At 43.5% G+C, this 24,929-nt stretch overlaps 1 protein-coding gene across 4 annotated transcripts in view; it reads right to left on the minus strand.

The window, feature by feature from the left end:
* Positions 1-24,929, minus strand: part of RAB27A (RAB27A, member RAS oncogene family) — an 81,809-nt gene that overhangs the window by 55,039 nt on the left and 1,841 nt on the right. Inside the window, exons 2-3 of one of the 4 annotated variants that reach the window (XM_018054227.1) lie at positions 11,622-11,697; positions 8,890-9,006 (exon numbers count right to left, since the gene is read on the minus strand). The exons of 2 other annotated variants lie outside the window; for them this stretch is intronic. The gene's annotated coding sequence lies outside the window, so the exon portion shown is untranslated. The remainder of the gene's footprint in view (positions 1-8,889; positions 9,007-11,621; positions 11,698-24,929) is intronic. One more of the 4 variants, XM_018054226.1, reaches the window with a different exon arrangement.

Consider the following 24,929-nt stretch of genomic DNA (forward strand, 5'->3'; position numbering starts at 1 on the left):
GTTACTCAAGATGCAGTCACTTAGAGACAGAAGTAATTATCACAGAAAATTTTTCAAATGAAATAGTCTTTTATTACCTAGAGTAACATCAGAAAATCATTAGCTAGCTTTTGAATTTTCTTTTCTAATACTATGTTGGACTTTTAAGTACTGGGGTTCAAGCACACACACACCCCATTATAACACTAAGCATTGAGGGTAACACATTTAAAAAATGGTAAGCATCTTAAGAGAGATAAAAAGTGGAGCTTATATATATTTTTCAATTCAGCACAATCAGCCAAAGGAGCCAGTCCATGCCTCAAAACCTTGGTTCCAAACCTAAACCAGACCAGCCATGATGATCATCTAATTTGTACAGTCTGAAGACAGAGGGGAAAACGTAGCTATTGCCTTTTGTTTAAAGCAGGAGGAGCAAATCTAGTTCACGGGATGCTGCATCAAAGGGAAGTTATACGTCTACAAAAGACTGGACAGGTTCTGTCTTAGGAAAAGGTGAGCACATGTTTGTTTTGTTCATTCATTTAACAGTTGAGTGCCTACACCCATCACTGTGCAAGGTGACAGAAATGCAAATAAGACAGATACAGCGTCTGCATCCCCCCACCAAATTTACCATCTAACGGACAATACTGACCACTGAAGCAAGACTCCAAGCATGATTAGTACCTATGGCCGGTATAGCAAAAGGAGCACATGAGATTAACACCTAATCTAGATGTGGGGGAGGTGAGTTCTGAGAGAAAGCATGCAAAAGGTTTGGTGTCTGGAAATGGATACGTTCTTGAAGTAATCTGCAGTCCTAAACAGTACAATGGCACCCTACTCCAGTACTCTTGCCTGGAAAATCCCATGGATGGAAGAGCCTGGTAGGCTGCAATCCATGGGGTCGCTAAGAGTCGGGCACGACTGAGCGGCTTCACTTTCACTTTTCACTTTCATGCATTGGAGAAGGAAATGGCAGCCCACTCCAGTGTTCTTGCCTGGAGATCCCAGGGACGGGGGAGCCTGGTGGGCTGCCATCTATGGGGTCGCACAGAGTCAGACACGACTGAAGCAACTTAGCAGCAGCAGCAGCAAACAGTACGGCAAAGCTGGGATTCCCTGGGAGGCAAGCACTCTACAGTGTAGAACAGGAGAGAATAGAAAAACGAAAAGATCCAAAGACCCTCATCCATACTCTCCCCCTCGTCCCACCTCATTGCCTCCCACACACATAACTGTGTGACTCACCAAAAGGTTATAGCTTAAACAAAAAAGTCAATGTATTCCTGTGACAGTGAACATGAAACAGGTTCCTCATCTTTCTTGCCTTATCATAAATCTCTTGGTATGTCCTAGACCTCACCCAATCTGTCATCTCCCTCTGCTTAGTCAAAAACTGTGATCTTCATGTGGTGATTTAGTCGCTCAGTTGTATCCAACTCTTTGCGACCCCATAGACTGTAGCCTGCCAGGCTCCTCTGTCCATGGGATTTTCCAGGCAAGAATACTGAGTGGGTTCCCATTTCATTCACAAGGGGATCTTCCCAGTCCAGGGATCGAACCCATGGCTCCTGCATCTCCTACACTGCAGGCAGATTCTTTACCGCTAAGCCACCAGAGAAGCCCCTGACCTTCATGCTGCTGCTGCTGCTAAGTTGCTTCAGTTGTGTACAACTCTGTGTGACCCCACAGACAGCAGCCCACCAGGCTCCCCTGTCCCTGGGATTCTCCAGGCAAGAATACTTGAGTGGGTTGCCATTTCCTTCTCCAATGCATGCATGCATGCTAAGGTGCTTCAGTCGTGTCCAACTCTGTGTGACTCCATGGACAGCAGCCCACCAGGCTCCTCTGTCCACAGGAGTTTCTAGGCAAGAATACTGGAGTGGGTTGCTGTTTCCTTCTCCTGACCTTCATACACATGGCCAAAAAGCACATAAAAAGGCGCTCAACGTCACTAATTATCAGAGAAATACAAATCAAAACTACAGTGAGTTATCATCTCACACCAGTCAGAATGGTCGTTATCCATCAAAAAAAAAAATCTATAAACAATAAATACTGGAGAGAGTGTGGAAAAAAAGGAACCCTGCTACACTGTTGGTGGGACTGTAAATTGGTGTAGCCACTATGGAGAACAGTATGGAGGTTCCTTAAAAACTAACAACAGAACTACCATATGACTCAGCAATCCCACTCCTGGGCATCTATCTGGAGAAAAATCATAATTCAAAAAGATAAATGCATCCCTGTATTCAGTGCAGCACTATTTATAGTAGCCAGGACATGGAAGGAACCTAAATGTCCATCACCAGAGGAATGAGTAAAGATGTGGTAGGAACATACAACAGAGTATTACTCAGCCATTAAAAAAGAACAAAATAATGCCATTTGTAGCAACATGGATGGACCTAAGAGATTATCGTACTAAGTGGAGTAAGTCAGACAGAGAAAGATGAATAGACGATCTCAAGCACATGTGGAATCTAATTTTCAAAAATGATAAAAATCAACTTATGTACAAAACAGAAACAGACTTACAGATACCAAAAACAAACACGGTGACCAAAGAGGGAGGGAGGATAAACCAGGAACCTGAGATTAACGAACACATACTACTATACATATATAAGAGAGACAACCAACAAGGACCTACTGTACAGCACAGGGAACTCTACTCAACATTTTGTGATAATCAATATGAGAAAAGAATCTGAAAAAGAGAGGATATGTGTATAACTGAATCATTTTGCTCTACACCTGAAACTAACACAAAATTGTAAATCAACTATAAACCAATAACATTTTTAATGTGATCTTACCATTTTTAAAAAAGTGATGTCTTCATTTTAAAATTAAAGCAGCTGAAGCTACATTTCTATACTCTGGCTAATTATTTACGATGAATTTTTGAAAAAACTTTGCCAAGATTTTTTTTTTTCAATTCGTCTACACAATTATACTAAAGGCTGTATTTAACTCTATAAAATACAGCTATTTTACCAATATTGTTAGATGAGGCATGATCTAGAAATGAAAAAGGGCAATTAAAAGAAATAGAAATCAGCAAGCAGCTCTCAAACAAACTTCAAGTCCTTTGTCCTAAGAAAAGTAAATTAAAAATCACAAGAATATACAGAACCGTAGTTTACACCTAACTCCAAAGAGCTGCAGGGCCATTGCCAGCAGTTACGTTTTAAAACACCATTTAAAAAGAAAACAGTCTATTTTCATCCTGTGAGTTCTATAAACACTCACTTTTAGTTTTTAAACACTTTTCAGAACTATAAAAACTAGACTAGATGGAAATGAATATATTTATCTTTTGGCCATGCCACGTAGCATGTGGGATCTTCAGTTCAGTCGCTCAGTTGTGTCCGACCCTTGAGGGAACCCATGTCCCCTGCATTAGGAGCACAGAGTCTTAACCACTGGGCCACCATGGAAATCCCAGGAATCTAATTTTTTTAACAGCACTTTTTTAGTGGCTTTAGAGGAAAAACCTGGCTCAAGAGTCCAACACAAAATTGCAAACGTTATAAAGCACAGGATGACAAGGGGGGTGGGCTGTGACAGACACAGAGGTACTTTCCAAGAATTATACATAAACCCAATGTCCTTAAGTGAAGTAAATGAATTCGCTCAGTCGTGTCCGACTCTTTGCGACCCCATGGACTGTAGCCTACCAGGCTTCTCTGTCCATGGGATTTTCCAGGCAATAGTACTGGAGTGGATTGCCACTTCACTGAAACTAAATGCAAAATGATAGACAAATGTCAATCCAAAAGTTGTTAAGAATTTTAAATGAAATCTGACAAGTGGACTGTCCTACACCAATGATCTAAAGATACACCAGCAAAGCCTGAAGACACCGAGGAGAGAGAAGCTAGGATGAATGACAGAAATCCAGGTGGTAGCTGATGAGCACATCAGTTCAAACGTCATGCACGTACCTGAGCACTGAGAACAGCCCCTGCACGTGTCACTATGCTAAGCACCTAGGACGAGGCTACAGAAGAGCTAGTCTAACAGAAGTGCTGCACGTGAACACGAGAAGGTGCAGTGGAACGAGAACCGTTACAGAAACATGCACACAGGACTGCGCAGCTGGGACACCTGGGGCAGAGGGGGCCAGGGAAGCGGGGGAGCCCACCAAGCACCTCACAGCGGGGTACCCCAGCCACGGACTTACATCAGCACACAGAGGGATAAGGGACAAACGTGAAAGAACAAAATTACACAGTTCACAGATGACGTGGTGAAGAACTTTACCTCACAGGTCAAATTAGCCTTATCCTTTAAAGATAACAGAAACCATCAACAAAAATATTATCAATGCCAATCTGAAAGGTGTTAACTGAGTTTTGATGGAACTAGGTAAGGGCTGTCTGACATGTGAAGTACAAAACACAGACAAGGCTTGGAGCCATGAGAAGGGAACAGGCAACAGACTGGGAGGGTGGGAGGCAGGGAAGAGCATCTATATTTGCAAAGGTCTATGATGCTAAAGCTGAAACTCCAGTACTTTGGCCGCCTCATGCAAAGAGTTGACTCACTGGAAAAGACTCTGATGCTGGGAGGGATTGCAGGCAGGAGAAGGGGACGACAGAGGATGAGATGGCTGGATGGCATCACTGACTCAATGGATGTGAGTCTGAATGAACTCCGGGAGTTGGTGATGGACAGGGAGGCCTGGCGTGCTGCGATTCATGGGGTCGCAGAGTCGGACACGACTGAGCGACTGAACTGAACTGAAGAGGGAAAAGGTTATGATGCATTTAGGGAACCTCAGCAGCTGCATGCCATTAGTGGACTACACCAGGATGGGAGAGGAGATGTCCAGACAGGCTGAAAAGATGGGAGAGGGTTTGGGACCTGGACCTGAAAGGACTCTCATATGACACTAAACAGTCTGTGTGTTATCCTCTGGGCAATGGAAAGTACTGCAGGCTCTTATGAAGGAGAGGAACACGAGGTCTTTGCCTGAAAGTGATCTTTCTGGGGATGCACAGAGGACCAGGAAGCTGTGCTGAGAGATGGTGAGTGACTTGTGTTGGTGACGTGGGATGCAGAGGAAGGGATTAATTCAAGATAGATTTAGGAGGTAGAAAATCAGTATAGCTCCTTAACTGACTGGTACAGGAGTTAAAGATAATAAAAACTTTCAGTTTATTAACTGAATGGAAGATACTATCATTAACTAAGAGAGGAAAGGGCTTCCCAGGTGACTCAGTGGTAAAGAATTTACCTGCCAATGCAGGAGATGCAGGTTCGATCCCTGGGTTGGGAAGATTCCCTGGCAGAGGAAATGGCAACCCACTCCAGTAATCTTGCCTGGAAAATGCCATGGACAGAGAAGTCTGGTGGGCTACAGTCCATGAGGTCACAGAGAGTCAGACACAATTGAGCACCCACACACAAGCACACAAGCAAGGGAGGAAAAGCTGGTTTGAAATGATTATAACAAACACTTACTGAGTACTTTTCTAAGCCCTTTAATATATTAACTCACTAGAGCCTCACAACAACCCTATGAACTCTCTAATCTACAGATAAGAAAACTGACTCACAAAGGTTAAGTAAGTTCTCCAAGGTCACACAGTCAATAAAAGGCAAAGCCAAGGTTTGAATCCAGACACACTCTCAACTACTATGTAATCTTGTATGGAATATGACCAATTACATGTCCCTCACGTCACAGGGATATCCAGGGAAATGTGTTTAATTGGCATTTTGAAAACAGAATATTAGGGCTCGAAAGAAAAATAAGGGTTAACAAAATAGATTTTAGATTCATCAACAAAGTTGATTTCCTGAGGCCATGCGAGAGATAAGGCATTTTAGAAGGAAGAGAGCCAAAATGTAAGGCTCAGCAAGAGAGATCCAAAAATGACACTAGAAAGATTTTTCAAACAGTAGTCCATAGCCGGCATCAGTCACCACCGCAGAGTGGTATCAGCTTAAAAGCTGTCTGGACTTCCTCCTTCTTGTGAAAACAGAGAATCCACAGTGTGATAAATCCAGCACTTGGAGCTAAAGAATCCCCTTACAGGTTACATCAGGGAGAGGAAAAGCCTCATAGAAAATGAAATGGGTGAAAGCAAGAAAACAGATAGGCAAAAAAAAAAAAAATTCGACTGCTCTCAGTTCTTGGGCAATTTGCATCTATGTTTGAGCAAAGTGGCTCCTGCCTTCAGAAAAACAGCAGCAAGGCAAGCTCTCCTCCCAAGCAGCGTCTCATAACCACCTCCCTACCCTCCAACCCCCATCAAACCCGGCCTCTACTCTGCCAAGGGAGCAGGGCCCCAGCCACGCCAGCAACAACAGGAGCGCCAAAAAAAGCAGGAAGGTGCCCTCTTGCAAGGACAGCCCTAAACAAGGATGGCTTCTGCAGAAATCAGCTTTTGTTTTTAATGGGTCTGTTCCAGCAGCTATCACATGTGGTACACTCTGGCTCAAACTATAAATCAACCAAGTGCAGAGGGAGGAAGAAGGGAAGAGTAGCAAAAGAGAAAAGAGAAACAGAGCAAAGTGTGGAGCATGTCCACTGTGAGCACTCAGGTTCTGAGAGACTGGACAGGGAGATGCTGAAACGGCAGCAGAGGCAGCCCTGGGCTCCCAGCCCTGCCAGACACGGGCAGGTCCTGGTTGCCATGGTGCCACCCTGCTGGCCGGCAATGTTTCATCAGCGCTCTCTTTCTGCCGCAGTTCCTGTCTTGTGGGCAGCAGCAGCAGCAGCAAGAAAGAAGAAAAAATGTTATTTGTATTCTAATGGCTGCTGGGTCACTGAACAGCGTGGCTGAAAAGAATAAAGAGAACATGGTAAGAGACAGAGAGACTAACCAAGGTGGGAGCAATCTCCTTTGGGATGTATTAAGTACAAACTGGACATTTTGTGGACGAAATCCTCTCAGTATTTTTTTTTTTTTTTTTTTGGTACTTAAAATCCAAGAATCTCAACAGAGATTGTCAGCTTTTGATCAAGGCGCTTTCTCATCTGATTTCTAAAGAGACTTCGGGTTCACTCCTACATGAAAGCATGAATTTGTGACCAAGAAAACAAAATGATGTACTGGAGTAGAAGCTGCTGTGGTTCTGGCACTAATCAGCCAAATGACTTTTGCACTTTGAAGCCCCAGTTTCTTCCTCTGTGAAATGAGGAGGTCAGACCAGATGAATGTAAAGGGCCTTTTACTCTTGCCTATCTTGAGGGCATTCAGGAGCAACAGAGCCCTTCCAGGTGCCCGTGTGTCAAAACACTGATCATGTCTTCAGGGACACCCAACTCTGAAAGTGGCCAAAACTCAATGAAAGAGATAAATGAACACACTCATGAAGCTATATCCACACATATGATTAAACCAATGTCAGTGGATAGAGATCAAGTCTTATTTATCCTCACATGCTCAACATCGAACACGGTCTAGGCACTTGGCTTAACAAATATTTACTGCATGACTTGGAGGCAATTAAATTGCAATATAATGAAATTTTTCAAATTTATCTGAGTTGAATTGTGTTCCCCTAAAATTCATATCCTGAAGTCCTAACTCACAGGACTTCAGAATTTGACCTGACTTAAAGATAGGGTCCTTAAAAAGCTTATCAAATGAAAAAGAGGTCACTAGGGTGAGCCCTAATCCAATATAACCAGTGTCCTTATGAAGATTTCTGAATACAGACACTCAGAAAGGAAAGGTGACAAGAGGAGACAGAGGGAGGAGGAGAGCAGCCTGGAACAGATCCTTCCTTTACAACCCCAACACCTTGATTCTCAGACTTCTAGCCGCCAGGACTGAGACAAGAAATTTCTTTTAACCTACACAGACTGTGATACTTTGTTATGGCAACCCCAGCAAACTAATACACATGTAAAAGTGGAGAGAACTGTATGATAAAACATCCCATCATATTCATTGCCCGATCCTTCATTCCTGCATACTATCACTGCTGCTGCTGCTGCTGCTAAGTCGCTTCAGTTGTGTCTGACTGTGCGACCCCATAGACGGCAGCCCACCAGGCTCCCCCATCCCTGGGATTCTGCAGGCAAGAACACTGGAGTGGGTTGCCATTTCCTTCTCCAATGCATCTCTAAAACAGATGGATCTTTTAAATAATAATAATAAAATAGATGGGCCTTTCCTTACATAATTATGATACTGTTTCCAAACATCACAAAATTAATAATTAGAAGACAAATTTAAGTGGTGGAAGAAACACACCTTACACTAACACACAGACTTACATAATCTCCGCTAGAACTATCAGCTGGGAAGCTATCAGGGCTTCCCAGGTGGCGCTAGTGGTAAAGAACCTGCCTGCCAACTCAGGAGGTGCAGCTTCAGTCCCTGGGTCAGGAAGATCCCCAGGAGAAGGAAATAACAACCCACTCCAGTATTCTTGCCTGGAGAATCCCATGGACAGAGGAGCTGGTGGGCTATGATCCATGGGGTCACAAAGAGTCAGACAAAATTGAAGTAACTTACCATACATAGCACAGAGCTATTAACAGTATTAAAAACAAAATCCCAATTGAATTTTTGTGGATAAAATGCTCAGAAGATGAGCAAGACTCTTAGAGCTATTCAATTCCGTAATCAGCTCTCTTATTCAAAATATTACCTGAGAATAAAAGCCTCTGTTACTTTGTTAATACAGAAAAGAAAGGAAGAATGCAGTCAGTATTCATACCCACTCTCTGGTAACTGAAAATGCACTTTTCAAACAAAACATAAGAAATTTAGCAGACATCTTGTAGTCTTTGTTTTAAAAAAAATTAATGTAGGCAGTGGTATTTTATGTTAAATCGCACTATTGTAAGTACCTGAAAACTGGCACCTCAGCACTCAAAGCCTCTACCTCCCCACCACCACCAAAAAAAAAAAAAAAAAAAAGGCATAATCATACCTTGACAAAGTATAAATCCTGGTTGATTTTCCCAAAACTTTAGAGACTGGAGTTTCCAACACTTCAACAATTAGGCAACTTGTAATCACATGTCCTCTTCTAAAAAGATACTTTGGTCTATTACAAAGAGAAAGGTTAAAATCAGAACAGTCTACTTACAAAAGTTTTTCAAAAGAGTCTTTTGAAAAGCAGTTCGCTTCATCAACTTTCAAAATCAGTCATCTCTGGAAAAACCCACAATCCAGCTAATTAGTCTCAGCTGTTTGTCATATGGCCCACAAACCAGTCAAGTGATTTTGCCCCTTTCAAGCTTTTACTAAAACCCAATCTCCTGGTCTCTCAGACAGAAGGCAGCTGTATTAACCTCTTCCAGTGTTAGAAGACTTACACTTCAACTTTTTCTTTTCCCCTCAACCAAACAAGTAGAATATTTGTTTTCTTGATAAAACATATTTAAAAGTATTACGTTCTAAAGGTCCTTAATGGTTCTGTTAATATTGTGTGTCAGTGTTTAGTTGCTCAGTCATGTCCAACTCTTTGAGACCCCATAGACTGTAGCCTGCCAGGCTCCTCCATCCATGAGATTGTCTAGGCAAGGATACTGGAGTGGGTATCCATTTCCTCCTCCAGAGGGAATCTTTCCAACCCAGGGATTGAACCCATGGCTCCTGCCACGTCTCCTGCATTGCAGGCAGATTTTTTTTTTTTAACTGCTGAGCCATTGGGAAAACTCTTACATTAATATTGCTTCTTTATTGACAATCAGCAATATTTTATTAATATTGCTTTCTTGTATTTACAAGGCCTGATTCAAGCAAACACTACAGGAGATCAGCATAAGCTGAGGAAGTGAAGGGACTTCCCACACATCTCTCTCTGGACTCCAGACCCATAAGGAAAACTCTCTTCCTGGCAGTCCACCCAGATACCTTGCTGGCATCTTAAATTCAACATGTCCTGCCCTCCACTTACCTCCTGAGCTCTTCTCTGTAGACCCTGCTTCACACCCACTTCTCCTCCTGTGTCTTGAGTAACACAATCCCAAAGCACAGCCAGCCAGACATCTGACGGTCTTCAGTGACTCCTCCCTCCCTCCCCTCCCACTTCCACTGACCACTGGAATCTTTCCTCCTCTAATCTTTATTCCAAGTTTTATCATTTCTCATCTGGATGGCTATAGTCAACCGCACATTCGATTTTCTGGCCCTCAACCTGGCCTCTCCACTGACTCATCCTCCACACTGCACCCAAAGTGATCTTTCCACAGCGTAAGTGGGTGTCCATCACTCTCCTCTGTAAATCCAGTCAGTGGCTCCCCACCATCTTCGCAATAACATCCCCACTCCATAGGCCTCTGCCTTCCCTGTCATCTACTGTTCCCAGCCTCCTGACTCCAGCCACCAGAGCTAGTTGGAATTCTCTAAAACCAGTGATTTTCAAAATGGAAAAGCAGTGTCATCAGCATCATTTTGGAAGCTGCTAGGAATGCACATCCATGGGCCTCACCCCAAGCCTACAGAGCCAGAAGTTCTAAGGAGGGTCTATGGTTTAATAAGGCCGTCAGGTGACTTTGATACACTCACCTGAGTGCAGCTGCTCTAAACCCACAGGCTCTGTTCACCAAGAGACTTAGCCCTTCAGTTCCCTCTGCCAGGAATGCTGCCTCAGGTGCCCCTTCTCTGTGCTCCCTCTTTCCTAGGGCAGGTCAACCCTGTATGATAATTATTCAGTTGATTCCTTGCTGGTTGGTGAATACCTTGAAGACAGGAACTGTGTCTTATTTGACTCACTCATTCCACAAGTCTCTAGTTAAACACAGGCCTGTCACTGGGATAGATGTTGGGCATAAAAACAAATGGATGTATCCTTCACCTCACGGCGTAGCCACCCTCTCATTTGACCACTCCAAGTGTGACTGAAGACTCCACTGATGCAATCTATAAAACCTCTCACCAACCTGCAGAACTGTGAGCAACTGAAAAAGCCTGGACATAACCAGTCTGACATCATCTGGTAAAAGAAAACCTCTGGGCCACAGACCAATACCTCCTGTCAGATCAGCAGCAGCATTAGATTAGAAATAAAGTGCACAATAAATGTAATATGCTTGAATCATCCTGAAACCATTTCCCTCCCCCGCCCCATTCCATGGAAGAAGAGTCTTCCACCAAACCAGTACCTAATGCCAAAAAGGTTGGGGACCACTGCTCTAGAATTTGGAGAATAATTTAGTAAGGGAAAGTACCAAAATGTTTAAATCCCACATGAAAATTCATTACAGTTAGCTTATTCTAAATTACAGTAGAAGCTGAGGAAAGTTTGATATTAGCTCTTCTCAATCTTCCAATCTTTTTTGTTAAAATGCTAATTCTGATTCAACAGGCCCAGGTAGAGCCCAGGATTTCTGCATTTCTAAATAGCACCAAGTGATACCCAGGTAACAATGATGTTCCTAATCCTAGAACTACACTAAGTAGCAAGAAAAACTTCGACAACCCCCTTTTTCATAGAACTGTATCAGTCTTCCCCTTCCGCCTTTTTATGATCCCTTTGCATTGAAAGCTTTCTCCAGGGTCTTTCAGGCGTCAGGATACAGATAGCACACTAAATACATTTAGTTCTATGACCTCTCAAACTAAAGCCTTATAAAGCAACTACATTCCAATAAAAATTTTAAAAATAAATACAAGAGTTTTAAACTGTAACATTTTATATTGACTTATAGAAGTTACCTTTGCTAACTGCACGCTTTGTGGTGTTTCTGTTTCCTGAAAGATGGATTGATTTAAATATATATGCAGTGATGTGCTGGGGGAAAAAATAAGAAAAAAAAGAAAGTAGATTAACAAGAGGTAATTGATTAGCAGACTCAGGAAACCAGACTCCTTATCTGCCAGTAGAGAAACAAGAGGAGCAACTCATCACAGAATCTCCAGAAAGGGCTTAGGCAGTCGGAGCCCCAATACCTCTGAGGGAGAGGAGAGCATAAAGTGAGGCTAAAATAATGGAAGTCTGTTTACACCCCAAACCCCAGCGTTGCCAGCCTTGTGATTCCTCCAGCTCCAGAAGAAGTCAAACGTCTATTCTCCAGAGAGAATAAAACTCCAAGAATCAAACTCGCATGGGGTCTCTGAGTCAAACCAACTTTAGTGGAGATAGGGGAGGCACTGAGAAGTCGCATAGTATTAATAAACATGAAGACACCTCCACCCTACACCTCCATGCTGGACTTCCAAAAGGCAGGCTTACTCCACAGGCACGTGGTTCGAGTCGTCTTCTAAGGAGACTACCCAACCCAGGAGGGAAGCCTAAACACAAAGAGAAGCCCATGACATACTGAGCTAGCTACAACTATAATGTAACTGCTGGGAGACGGAGGAGATGGAAATCCTATGCATGTGTGGTCGGGGTGGGTGGTAAAACAAACTAAAATTTTCTTTTTTCCATAGTAATGCATCAGTAGAAGATGCCTAAAACTGAAAATCAATCATACAGAAGTACAAGTATGTCATTAGAGACAGAGGACACAACAACCAGCAAGTGTCAACTCATTGCAAGAACTGAAAGCACTTGACTCTGGGGAGCAGGAAATGAGCCACGGCGGAGATTCTGATAACTTCTACTAACAGTCCTTGCAAGACTATGCCCTGATAATATTTTTTTAATTAATTAATACAAAAAGACATGTAATGCCCAACCTTAAAGTTTTATTTTCCCCCACTTTGGATGATTCACGGAGAAGGCAGTGGCACCCCACTCCAGTACTCTTGCCTGGAAAATCCCATGGACGGAGAAGCCTGGTAGGCTGCAGTCCATGGGGTCACTAAGAGTCGGACTTGACTGAGCGACTTCACTTTCACTCTTCACTTTCATGCATTGGAGAAGGAAATGGCAACCCACTCCAGCGTTCTTGCCTGGAGAATCCCAGGGACGGGGGAGCCTGGTGGGCTGCCGTCTATGGGGTCGCACAGAGTCTGACACGACTGAAGCGACTTAGCGGTAGCAGTTGGATGATTCAGGCCACCACAATAAACACCACTAATGTGCGCTACACTCTCAGGATCTAAGGCCTACATGGAAACAGGATGCTGAGGATCTGGGCCCTGGCCTCAGGCTGCCTGGACCTGAATCCCAGCTTTACTACGCATTGGTAATTCACCAAGTTACCTGACCTCTCTGTGCCTCAGTTTCCTCGTTGGTGGAACAATAGGATTATTTTGTAAAAATGAGTCATGTTATGCTATAAAGTGCTTAAGACAGTGTTCGGCACCAAGTACACGTTCCATAATAGCTGCTATCTTTTAAGGTATGTTTGCCACTATATTAAAGCCTCCTGACACTGCATTGATTTTGTCTTTTATTAGTTTTGTATTTCATTTTCCCTGCCTTCACCTTCTCTGTCAGTCAGCCAGCTGTCCCTCACCACAGTAATCAGAGTGCCTTTCCAGGGTCACTCCTCCCCCCACCAATGTGCATGCCTTCTAACTGACAAGGTATCTGGAAGCCAAACTACCAAGATCAGAATTATGTATGCAATGAAGAAAAATATGTACCACGAAGTGTTCAAAAGGTCTCTTTGTGACGCGAATCAGCACACTTCCATATATGTACCATCTATCAGACAATTCAGAATCCTTTGGGCTTACTTCCTAACCATCAACGGTAGGTCAGTGAGCTGGGTGACACTCAGGGTAACTAACTATCCTAGTTTACCCGGGCCTGCGTTTTAGCAACGCCCTGCATACCTGGAAACCCCAGCTTCAACACTGGTCCAATTACTCAATTCTTTTGAGACTGTTTCATCAGCTGTAAAATGAAGGATAATATTTACTTTGAAAGTCTATTGAAGAGTAAATGAGAGAATGTTCATATGACTCCTGACACACAGTAAGCTTGCAATAAATGGTAGCTCTAGCTAGTGTACTCAGTTACCTATTGGTATTTCCAACTCTGATATCAGCAGCAAAATAAATTATCCTTAGAAACTTAACCTGTACCTTGATTATTTTACCAGAAAAATAATTCACCTTATACACAGTGGATTCCAGGAAGCTGAAATGTTTGCTTTCCAAAATTTCCTTCCAACTTTTTCCTAATAATTTGTTTCAGGGACTAGGCCTTATTAAAGAAATGTAGTATTTCACCAGTGCTGACTTATTCACTGGGCAAAGGCCTGAGAGGTTTCCACCAGCTCTGGATATATGCATTTTTTTCACTAAGGGGATCTTGGGGGTACTTAGGTAAACTTCTGGAGGAGAAATCACCATTCCAACTCACCAAAAAAAAAAAAAAAAAGGACATCAGGCATCATACCTGAAATTATTTTTAAATTTGCATCTCACTTTTTCCCTTCATAATGGCACCAAGTCATTGTTTCCTGATGGACTGACAGTTCATTCACTAAATATGTCCATTCTATGCCTGAAAAATAAGGGAGCGTATCATCAAACAGATGAAATGCCATTTCTTGCCTCAAAAGCGGAAGCAATTCAGTACTCGACAGATACTCATTTCAGCCTGGAGGAAATGGCTCACTTTGGGGCAGTTCACCAACACATGGGTGAAGTTGTTACATGAAAAGTTGCACAATTTTGGGGTAGATAACTGAAAGGGTCAGAAGTTACTCAAAGGCAAAACGTGGCCTGCAAACACCGAGGCAGCAGAGAGAGCAGGAACAGCTAGGCAAATAAGAACCTTCTCTGGGGGCTTCCCTGGGGGCCCAGTGAATAAGAACCCATGTGCCAATGCAGGGGACACTGGCTCGAGAAGATTCCACATGCCTCGGAGCGTTAACTAACCTGGTGTGCCACAACTACTGAGCCTGTGCTCTAGAGGCCTGGAGCTGCACCACTGAGTCCAAGTGCCCACGAGCCAGCAAGTCGCCACTGCTGAGCTCGAGATCTTCAACTGCTGAAGCCTGTGCTCCTAGAGCCTGTGCTCCGCACCAAGAGAAGCCGCTACAATGAAAGCCCACGCGCTGCAACTAGATAGTGCTCCCTGCGCTCTACAACTAGAGAAAGCCCACGTGCAGCCGTGGAGACCTAGTGCAGCCAAAGGTAAGCAAATAAAGCAGCGTGTACATGTCAAAAGAAGAGATCTTTCTCTGTACGAGCTCCCAAGCTCCTTCCTCCATGCTCTTATTTCTTCCCCATCCATTGCCCAAGGTCTGTGAGCACAAAACACTGGCGAACCACAGAAACGCTGAGGAGCCTTGAGAGACATCTGGTCCAACTACTGAAGCAAGACTGAATGGATCCAGGAGAGAACTTTCTCCAAGTATGGTCTGATGCCCACTGGCAGCAGAATCACCTAGAGTACCTGATGAAAATCCAAAGTCCTGGGTTCCATCAGTCCCCTGGATGAAGCCCTCTGGGAAGGCAGAGAGGGAATCTGCATTAATGACAAGATTCTCCAAAGGACTCCCAACTGTGCATAAAAAGGTTGGAGAGCAGCTGCTCTAGGGAGACAACAGATAGCAATATGCACACCCATAGCTGGGCAAATAGCTCTCGTTTAACCTCTACCAGCCTCAGATTCCAAAGCTGTAAAATAGGGATAATAATACCTACATAGCAGGATGGTTGAGAATGATGTGAGAATTACATGAGACAAGTAATAGCTTCCAACACACAGCTTCACATGCAGCAGGTGTTCAACAAGTATTAATCCACCCCACCTTGTGTAGCGGACTAATGAAAATTTATAACAAAAGTCCCTATTTTGAGCAACTGTTACCAAGGAAAGCAGATGGCTAGCTTAAGTTAAGGCCTCCATGTTAATGAGTCACCAACTAAAAGGCTGAGGCCAGCAGCTTTAACCACTGGTTGGGTTGTAAAAAGTACAAGCTTCAGTGGGCATGAGAATCTCCTGGATGGCTTGAAAACAGCCCATTGGGCCATCTCTGGAGTACAGAATCAGCAGTTCTGGGCTGAACTGAAAATCTGTATTTCTAACAAGTTCTTGGGTGGTGGTGGTGGTGGTGGTCTTGGAACCACACTTTGGTCATCTCTCTATTAAACTCAAACTGATCTGACACCTTGTAATAAAAAAAGGACAGCAACGCTAGAGGCATTTCCTGTTTGACACCAGACTGGTTAGTTACATGTCAATAAAGAAAAAAATAATAAAACCACAATTTCCGAGGCAGCCCCACCTCTGTCCCTGAGAATTTCTCACTACATTTTTGAATGGTGCAGAAAGAAGGCTGGGAGACTTGAGTGCCATCTCCCAGCCACTCATGTGGGTACCCCTGAGTGAGACACCTGATCTCTTTGAGCCTCAGTGTACTCACCTGGGGACAGAGGTGGGCTCAGTCACTGGTTCCCAAACCTGGTGGTGCACCATCCATCACTACAGCAGCATTTTAGATAAAACATGAATTCCCTAGCCCTAAAGCCAAGCCTAACAAATGAGAATCTCCTAAGAAGAGACTGAAAAACATGTGGTTTTGCATATGTTTTAAATAAAAGCTCCCTATGTGATTTTTGGAATCCCCTGGTAGCTCAGCTGGTAAAGAATCCACCTGCAATGCAGGAGACCCCAGTTTGATTCCTGGGTGGGAAAGATCTCCTGGAGAAGGGATAGGCTACCCAGTCCAATATTCTTGGGCTTCCCTGGTGGCTCAGATGGTAAGGAATCTGCCTGAAATGCAGGAGACCTGGGTTCAATCCATGGATTGGGAAGATCCCCTGGAGGAGGGCATAGCAACTCACTCCAGTATTCTTGCCTAGAAAATCCCCATGGATAGAGGAGCCTGGCAGGCTGCAGTCCATGGGGTCACAAAGAGTTGGACCCATCTGAGCAACTAAGCACAGCACAGCACCTGTGATTTTCACGGGCAGCCAGTTCTGAGCAACTATCCCCACGGTGATCTTTCAGGCCCCTTCCAGGACTAAAGCCTGGATCTTTTGATTTCTAAGCCCCTATGCCAGAGTCTGTGCTTACCAAGTAGCTTTGTCCTATTTTATTTGTTTCCCACAGAGTTCATACTACTAGAGGATCTGAATACATTCGTCTTGAAAGAAAAGAAGCTAGTCTGCTTAACACTTCCATTTTTCTCATGTATCAAACTGACATTTAGGTTTTAATTTTAAAAAATAAAGTCCAATGCTTAACAGCACAAAATAAACAACCCAATCAAAAACTCAGCAGAAGACCTGAATAGACACTCTTCCAAAGAAGACATGCAAATGGCCAAGAGGCACACGAAAAGATGTTCAACATCGCTAATTATTAGAGAAATACAAATCAAAACTACAATGAGATATTACCACACACTGCTAGAATGGCTGTTATCAAAAATTCATAAGCAATAAATACCGGAGAGGGTATGGAGAGAAGGGAATCCTCCTATATTGTTAGTGGGAATGTAAACTGGTACAGCAAGTATACAGAACAGTAGGAAGTTTCATTAAAAAAATAGAGCATCCACTCCTGAGCATATATCTGGAGAAAAACATGATTCAAAAGGTTACATGCACCCCGGTGTTTACTGCGGCACTGTTTACAACAGGCAAGACATGGAAGCAATTTAAACATCCATCGGCATTGGAATGGATAAAGATGATGTGGTATATATATATATAATGGACTATTACCAGCCATTAAAAAGAATGAAATAATGCCATTTGCAGCAACATGGATAGACCTAGAGATTGTCATATTCAGTGAAGTCAGACAGAGAAGGAAAATACATGACATCCCTTATATGTGGAATCTGCAAAGAAATGATACAAACAAACTTACAAAACAGAAAGAGACTCTCAGAGAATGAACTTATGGTTGCCAGGGGAAGGATGGGGAGAAGGGTTAGATGGCGAGTTTGGGACGGACATGTACACATTGCTATATTTAAAATGGATAATCAGCAAGGACTTACTGTATAGCAAAGGGAACTCTGCTCAGTGTTACGTGGCAGCCTGGATGGGAGGGACGTTTAGGGGAGAATGGATACATACTCCCTTCTATGTTCACCTGAAACTATCACAACATTGTAAATCAGCTATACCCCAATACAAAATAAAAAGTTTACAAACAATTTGGTCACAGCAGGGGAGGGAGAAGGTAGGAAGACCTGAGAAAGTAGTACTGAACCATATATATTACCATATGTAAAACAGACAGCCAGTGGGAATTTGCTGTGTGATGCAGGGAACCCAAAGCCGGTGCTCTGTGACAACCTAGAGGAGCGGGATGGGGAGGGAGGTAGTTGTTGATGTATGGCAGAAACCATCACTATACTGTAAAGTAATCATCCTGCAATTAAAAAATAAATAGTAAAAAGTGTAAAAACAACAACAAAACATAAAGTCCAATGTAGGAAAAAATAGGAATTAACACAGGCCATGCAATCTTCTCTCACACCAACCTCCTAGTTACCTGATCTATCATTCATTCACTATCACCTTAGCATCTCCCATGTGCCAGGCATTATTTTAGGTGACAAGTATCCAGAATTTCACGAACAAAGTCCCTGCTGTCACAGAGAGAACAGTTAGCAGAAAGAGATAGATAACGTTAACACAGAGATAAAATAATTTCAAACAGTAAGAAGTCCTGTGAAGACCATAAAGTATAATAGGATAGAGGCTGACTAAAGACTGCTTCCAACAGAGTGATCAGGGATTACTCTGCTGCCAAGGGACCACCCTGGTGAGAACCTAGAGAAAAGAATTGTGGGCAAGTGCAGATGCTCTGAGGAAGGCAAGAGGCTGGCGTTTTTAAGGAATAGAAAGGGAGGAGGCACAGGGATGAGCTGAGGACCAGGAGGCCAACAGGGCTCAGATCATGGAGACACTTACAGATCATGCTTAGAACGTGTGGATCTTACACCAACCACAGTGGTAAGTGACTGGAGAATTTAAAACAGAAGAAGGATATGATCTGATTTACACTTTTAAAACTATCACTGGCTTTGCATGAGGAATGGGTTACGGGGAGGCAGGGGTAGCTAGAATGAGACCAGAAAAACAGCAGTCCAGGCAGGAAACAATGGTGGCCTTTAACTGGCAGCTAGTACATAGCCATAGCAGATGCTCAGACGTTTCTGGACTGCTTTAACATAGATGAAAATCATTAATATATTTGTTTCACTTCCTGTGATATTTCACAGGAGTCCAAGGGAGAGACACTGCTGGTTACAATTAAGAAACATTAGCACAGGGGCATAGAAAGAACCAGCAGACTTGTCTTCTGGAATCCTCTCTGCCATCAGTTTGTCATGTGACCGGGGGCACAGTTCTGAACCTGTCAGATGGAGGAGAGGCTGGGCTCCCTGGCTTCTAAGGTGCCTACCAGCCCTTAAGGTACATGATGCTGTAAGTGTAACAAGTGAGGTTTCCTTATCTGGGCGGCAAGAGGGGCTGCTGACTCAGGGTTGGGGTTTCTGCCATTGACTTTGAATCTCCCAGAAAGGCTCTAGATAAGCAGGAAATGGGGTTTCCATGAAGAAATTGTCCAGTCTTGCTATTTCATTGGGAAAATTCTGGGATCTGGGGCACCTCTAGGACAAGGGTATAATGATCAGCTGGGACTCTGCGGAGTAGACACTCCCGGGCACCTGAGAGCCTGCTGTGTTGAGGGGCTGAGGGCCCCATCTCTGAGGAATTCAGAGGCCAAGCCCTCAGTCACAGCCCTCCATGAGGACTTGCTGCCAGCCTTCCACCTGCACTCAGTCATACATCAGCCAGGCCCTGCCGCCTGGCTCTTGCTTCCTACTGGCAGACTGTCCCCACACTGTCCACTCCCCTCACATGGCCCACCGGGCACCTTGGCGAGGACCTCAGCCCTGGATCCCTAAGGGCAGGGCCCTCAATCCTAACTGCCCATCAGAATCCCCAGTGGAGATGTAAAATGCATACACACAGATGTATGTAAAATATACGCACATAGATATAAAATACATACAATAGAGATGCCTGGGCCCTACCCCATATCTGATGACTCACTCAGAAGTGAGCATAAGGGAGAGGTTAGAAAGGCCACAGAAGAGGAGTTAGGCTTAGTTCACTTTACATGATGGAGAGAACGTGGACTTTAGGAAACTGCAGGCCAGAGAGGTTCCACAACATGTCTCACGCAGGGTTTCTCTGCCTTGACCCACTGAGATGGTGGGCAGGATGATTCTTTGTATTGAGGGGCTGTCCTGTGCACTTTGGGGTGTTTAGAGGCATCCCAGGTCTCTGCCCACTAAATACCAGCAACTCCCCAGGTATGGCAACCAGCCACATCTCCAGATGTTGCTCAATGCCCCCTTGAGGAAGAAGGAGTTGAAAACAGCCTAATTAAGAACCGCTAGTGTAATACCACTTAGTTAATTATTGGCAAAGTTAGAAACTAAAAACCGATCCACTAGTTCCTGGCGGAGTTGGTTCCTCCACACTGAAGCAGGAATTCTGGCACACAGGGCCAAGCCACCCCCCAAGGAAATACCACAACCTGCTCTGCGGCCTAAGTGGAGCGGGGTGATGAAGAGCTGACCTTGCCCCTGACGAAGGAAGTCCAGCTTGGAATGGCCAGTAGCTGATCTGGCCATGTTTGGTCTCTAGCATCTGACTGGAAGGATGACCCCTTATCTTTTCAAGGGCTGCTAGACCTCTTTACTCATCCCTGAGGTTGCTCCCTTGCAACAATGAGATTCATTACGAAAATCAATCACACTGCAGGAAACAAAGGAAATCCTGACCGCACCCTTGGATTATATTTTAAAATCCTCAGGTATCTCAAACGGACATTTAAGTCAAGACCTATTTCTGTATGTCTCATTCCTTCCTGTATTCGAACTAATACAGCAAGAATAATAATAATAATAATAATAATCATAAAACCTTACCATAAGCTTCCGTTAGCTGATTGAGGCACTGTTTTTGTGTCAAGTAATACAAATACACAGGCGATAAGTAACCAGCCATATGCAGATAAGACTCAACCAGCTGCCCACGTGGTGGGATCAGAGCAAGACAGATGAGAAGCAGTTAATAAGAATGAACAGATTTTTCGGTCTCTTGGCAACCAATTTTATTATTATGCTTTGACCTGGCAGCTGGTAAGGCTTTATATGAATTAATCAGCAGGCTATGAAAACACAGGATTAGTGGCTCTGAAATATGGTATTCTCGCAGCAGCCAGAGGAAGGTGCTTTTTCCTAAGGCCACTTTCTTAAATAAGTAGAGATAACTGTAAAACAGTAAGCAAATTGTGTTTTAAAAGAACACATCTCTAAAGAGGAAGTTACATACACCTATCTATTGCATCGATCCTTAACATGTATCTTCCATATCTGTTCTACCAAATTACAAGAAGATACAGAGTGTCAAAGGACTAGGCCACTCAAAGCAGGCACCCTTCAGTAAGACAATACTTGGTGGTTGTGGAATTATTCTCAGCCAAGTCCTCCTGAATCAAAGCATCTTACAGTAAACACTCACAGGGGATGAGAATAATAACCAGACTTTAGAAGGAATAAAAATACATGGAAATATGGGATTTCTGGCATCACCACAGGCATACAACCAACAGTGGCTTTCAACGGCCCTGTGGTTCTCAGAGAGAAGTCAAGTGTGTCCTTGAGGGTGGCTTTGCCTGCCACACAGCAGATCCAAGGGCCAGAAGGGCAGCAGGACAGTGCAGCGATATGGGAGCGAGGCAACAGCAGTGACTAAAGATCAGCACAAAAACATAAGCAACTACATGTGACCTCTCAAGGGGAGATTCTGTGCAGCAGACTAACCACTGGACCCAGAGTTCCAGTTCTGGCCCTACCACTAACTGTGTGATCTTAGAAAATGACAACATCTCTGGAGAAAAATTTCCTTCACCACAAAACACTAGAGGGAAATGGAATCTTCTCCCACTGTCCTCTAATTCTAATAATCCTTGGGTTTACACGCCCTCTTCTCCCTAAGGTGGACACATGTGCAATTAGCAAAATGAGCCATAGCTCAGTTATTCTGTGGACATTATCATGATCAATGCATTTCCTGCCCCAAAACATAAATTTATCAGACCAGAGTTACCACATTACCAAATATTGCATGGGACATACTTATAGTAAAATATTATTTGTTGTTCATCCAAATTATTTTTTAATCTGGCACACTACCTCTGACTCCACATTCAAAGTGTAATCTCAGCTTTCAAAAGTCTGATTTCATACAGGTGGGTGGTTCCAAGTGTGGCTGAAGCACTAAATATGAGGCCTTCTCATGGGTCACATACACAGAGGCAAAAAATAAAACAAAACAAAAGCAGGCAAGGAAGAATGACTTGCAACATTTGTTTTGAGTAGGTGAGGCATCAAATTTTATTAAGCAGTGAGTAGAATATCAATGTTAGTAGACCTCAATCATACAGGGAAAAGAATGTGGTACACTGCCTGACCAGACAGGAGGCCAAAACAAGACGGATGGAACAAGACGGATGCTCACAGCTCTACTCCTCTCACCTTCTGGACACAAAGTTAATTGCAAACCTTTTATCTCTGCCTCCAACTCAGTGCTCATGCCTGCTCCCCAGATAATCAGCTTAAGGGAAACCAGACCATAAACTGGAACTTCCTGACTACGAGGCAGAGGAATAAATATGATCAAGCAAAACCTGCATACAGCATATAAAGCGAAGGCAGTGAAAGGGGAAAATTCCTCTCTTCAGAAGGCAGTCTTGTTCTAACAATAACAAGACAATCTTGCTGCATAGAGGCTCACAATTCGTTTTTTAAAATGTGGGCCACTTTTTAAAATATATAATTTTATTTTCTTATTTATTTTTGGCTCCAAAGCACAGGCTCAATAATTATGTCACACAGGTTTAGTTGCTTGGCAGCATGTGGGATCCTCCTAGACCAGGGATCGAACCCGCATCTCCTGCATTGGCAGGCAGATTCTTTACCACTGAGCCATCAAGGAAGCCCGTCAGCCAGCTTTATTGGGGTATAACTGAGATATAACATTGTAAGATATTTAAAGTGTACATCACGGTGATTTGACATATGTATACATTTTGAAAGGGATTCCCCCACCTATCAAGTTAGCTAGGGCTCGCATTATTTACATCCACACACATATACATGCCATGGGTGTAAAAAGAATCCTTTCTCATAGTTTGTAGTGAATATTAGATATGGCATATTCCAAGATAAGTTTAACAATGGAAAGCTAGTTCAATTTTTAAAATACCACAGTGATTACTATACTCTCCAGGCCAGTTAATTCAGTTTTCAATGAGAAAGGTCGGCAGGAAACCTCTCTCAACTCTAGCCAATACTGCTTTATCAACAACAGCAGGATGAGGTAGACTAAAACAAGATACTTAAACATCTACAGACTGAGAAAAATTGAATATATAGACTAGAGGTTTCTAATGATGAAAGCAAATCCAAGTTTATTCATTAACTTATGGGCACATTCAGCAAGAGTTTATTGAACACTTCTTTTGTCTATGATAGCTTGCAGTACAGGGATCACAAAGGAGATGAAGCCATGCTCTGCCTCCAGGATATTACAATCTCATCATGGAAATAAGGCCACATATGCATACTCAGTTGACAGTCTGAAGTCATCATGCAATTAAAAGTCAAAATGAGTCTCATAATTGGAAATTTCAGTTAGAAGCCACAGAAAAATTAAATTCACTGCTCTACAAAATATTCATCAGGAAATGAAACTCCATTTTCTCAAATTTCCAAGGAATTTCACTCTCCCTAGATCAGGACAAGAAACCAAATCACTAGAGACAGGTGCTGAAGGCCTCCTCCCAGTCTGCCCAGGTCCTGCCCTCAGTCGGGAAGGACCCAAGTCCTCACCTTTCTGCTTTGTTTGACCTTTCTCTTCCTTTGTTTGACCTTTCCCTTTCCAAGAAGAGTAAGGCCATTCTCTGCAGGGAAAAAAGTAGATAGAAAAGGAGAGAAGGAGGAGTTGGTGTAGCTATGGACACTGCGAATGGGAAGGAAGAGTGAGAAAGAAATAGCAGAGTGATCCCCATTTCTCAGCTTCTCATTCCCTTTTCATTCACTCAATGAGTTTTGTTTTGTTTTGTTTTTTTTTAGGGTTTAATCTGTGCCAGAAACCATTCCAGGTGCTACCTCCACCACAGCAAACAAGACAAATTCCTGACCTTCATGGAGCTTGTACTCTACCAGTGGGACACAGATGTGTGTGTGTGCAATGACAAAGAACGCTACAGATACTCTAAAGAAAAATAAGGCAAAGAGGAAGAAAATGTTGGGGTGAGGGGTGGGGGACACTAATTTAGATGGGATGGGACAAGAAAGCATCTCTAAAGAAATGACTCGATTTGAATGAAATGAGTGAGTAAGCAGTGCAGACTTTTGAAGGAAGAACATTCCAGAAAGAGGAAACAGCAAAGGTCCTGAGGTGTGGCTGAAGGCAAGTGAGAAAAGAGGGGAGTGATGGAAGGTGAAGCCACACACCCCGTAAGGGACTGCAGGCGACAGAGGTGTCCCTCTGGTATAACAAGCCACCAGTGAGTTTTGAGCACAGGACTGAGTAACATAAATGGCTTCGGCAACTTTGTCGAGAACAGACCATAGAGCGGTGACGGTGGAAGAAGGCTGGGCCTGCGGAGGCTTTGGAGTAACCCAGGTTGGCAAACGAAGGGAACCTGGTGGGAGCAGTGAAAGTGTTACAAAATGGTTCCTATCCTAGATGCAGTTTCAAAGCAGAACTAATGAACTCTGCTCAGAGACTAGATGTGGGGTATGAGACCAAGAAAAGAGTCAGGGGTGACCCCAGGGTGTTTAGTCTGAGCACCTGTAATAATGAAGTTGCCATTAATTGAGGAGATAGGCGAGATGGAGGGAAAAGCAGGTTTGGAAGAGGAAAATGAAGAGTCTGGTTCCTAGAGACCGTTGCCCACTTCAACACCCTTGCATCTGTTGTAAAATCAGGCAACAGCAATTGAGATGCTGATCCTAAATTACATATGGAAATTCAAGGGACCCAGAATAGCCAGAACGGTCTCAAAAAAGAAAAACAAAGTGGGAGGACTCACACTTCCCCATCTCAAAACTTTGCGCTTACATAGTT

The sequence above is a fragment of the Capra hircus genome, chromosome 10 (genome assembly GCF_001704415.2).
Source record: "Capra hircus breed San Clemente chromosome 10, ASM170441v1, whole genome shotgun sequence".
Lineage (NCBI taxonomy): Eukaryota > Metazoa > Chordata > Mammalia > Artiodactyla > Bovidae > Capra > Capra hircus.